The sequence below is a fragment of the Castor canadensis genome, chromosome 1 (assembly GCF_047511655.1).
Source record: "Castor canadensis chromosome 1, mCasCan1.hap1v2, whole genome shotgun sequence".
NCBI lineage: Eukaryota > Metazoa > Chordata > Mammalia > Rodentia > Castoridae > Castor > Castor canadensis.
Window position 1 is genome coordinate 93,974,001 of NC_133386.1, and position 2,218 is coordinate 93,976,218.

Here is a 2,218-nt window from a genome sequence, read left to right on the forward strand (position 1 = left end):
TATCCATGGGGTGTTCATCAGGCTCTGACCCTAAAAATTTCTAGAGATACCCAAGACCCATAAGCATCAACTAAGGTTCTTCTGTTCTCCCTACGGTTTCTAATCAGTTCACTTTCAATAGAATTTAACAGAGCTATTTTCTAATGACCATGTTGGGCCAATGCTTCCCTAAGAAAAGTAGAAATGGAAAACCAGGACACAGGTGCAGTGCATTGCAAGGGTAGAATCAGACAGAATGCCATGTGCAGACCAAGATCAGTAGGGGCAGGGAACATGAAGGAAGACTATGATTGCTATTGTTCCCTATATTCAAATCAAGTCAAAGGTAAGGAGGAGCAGAGATGGCTAACACACACAGTTAGGAAAGAGAAAGAAGCAGAAGGGTAAACACCCCGAAGTTACCCTGCAACTTCACAGTTGGCCTGGATCCCAGCAGCAGGCCAATTCCCAACCTTACTTCCCAGAACAGCCCATTGTGTATTTCCCTGTAATTCCATCCCTTTAATAAGTCCTCTATACTCTTTCAGAGAGTTAAAAACCAGAGTATACTGGTTCAAGTTTATACTCTAGAGTCCAACTGCCTGCATGAAAGTTCAGACCACTACCTAGATTTTCCTATCTCTAAATTGATGTAGTAAAAAAAGCATCATCCAGATAAAGAAACAAAGCCAAAAACATGAGACCCTATCTAAAACATAACTTAAAGCAAAAAGGGCTGAAGGGGTAGATCAAGTGGCAAGGCACATGCCTAGGAAGTTCGAGGCCTTGAGTTCAAACCCCAGTACTACCAAAAATAAGCAAAACATTAGCAATATTCCAGAAGCCAGCCTCTTGTGCACTTCCTGTCACCAATCCCTTCACAAAGGGAACCATCATCCCACTCTCCTGACCTCTGGCCCCACTAGTGTGTCTTGCCTGTATCTGTGCTCTGTGTATGTAGGACCATATGGCATAAACTCTTGTTTCTGACTTCATTCGCTCAACATTCTGTTTGGGAGGATGCAGAGTTGTAGATGATCTGTGATTACTGTGTGGAATTCCATTCTCCACAATCTCCTTCTCAACCCTGCTGTCGATGGGCAGTTAGAAGGTATCATGGATGCCTCATGCCTTTCTTTACGCAAAGTGTACACACTCTGGTTGGGCGTCCACCCAAGAGTTAATTTTTGAGCCACAGACACACATATGTTTTGCTGTAGTGTCGGCTGCCAAGTAGTTTTCCCAAGTGGTTACACCAACTTATCAGCAAATGAGCACTTGAATTCCTCCACTTCCTAACAGGACTTGGCATTTTTCCATTTAAAAGAAAATAACCATTCTCATAATTGGGTACCAACTCACCTCCGACTTATTCCTAAATCAATGTCCTTTGCCCTATCCTCTCCCTCCGTACCAGTAAGTCTGCACATCACAGCCCACTCCCTGGTAGCCATGCATTCCAACTACACTGGGCCACCTGGAAGACAACCTCAGCACATCACCAAAGGTACAAATGTCATACCCCAAATCCTGGAAAAGCCATCACAGTTCTTGGGGAGGAATGGTGGGAGAATGCCAACACTCAATGCACAGCAAGCTTCCTAGGCATGCTGTTAACACAGCTCTCTCTCTTATACCCAGCGTCACGGCAAACCTCAAATTCTCCCCAGGACCCTTTCTCTTCACTCATCTCTCTCACATGCCTGGTTTCCTCTCTCCTTCTACCCACTTCCCTTCTGTGATCCCTTGTGTCTAACTGTTGACTTCTGTCTCTCTTGTCTGCATTCCTTATCCTAGACTACATTCCTCAGATCCAAGATAATGGTTTAGACTTAAAGGCAGAATGAAGGCACAGATCCTAAACATCATAACTGAGTCCTTTCCTTTAATACCAAGGAGGTGGAAGAATTAGAGCTATTAGTGTGTGCTCTGCATTTGGTTTTCACTCACCTCCTATTCCAAGCTGGTGGCCAAGACCTGGTAATTCCTTTCCACAGGTATCTTGGCCAGGTAGAAAGCAAAACAACCTAGAGCTAAAGGCCCTTGCACTCATTTGTAAGATCTTAACCCTCAAAGGAGCCTTTTGTTGCAAGCAATGGAAAAGAACAAGGGAAGGACCGTGTCTTTGAAAAGCAGTGATGCTAAGAGCAGAGAAGCCCATCTCACATCATGAATTAGACAGAAGGTCTCAGACTCTGCCAGTGGCAGCCATGTGTGCTGTGCTCTACAGCAGTGTCAC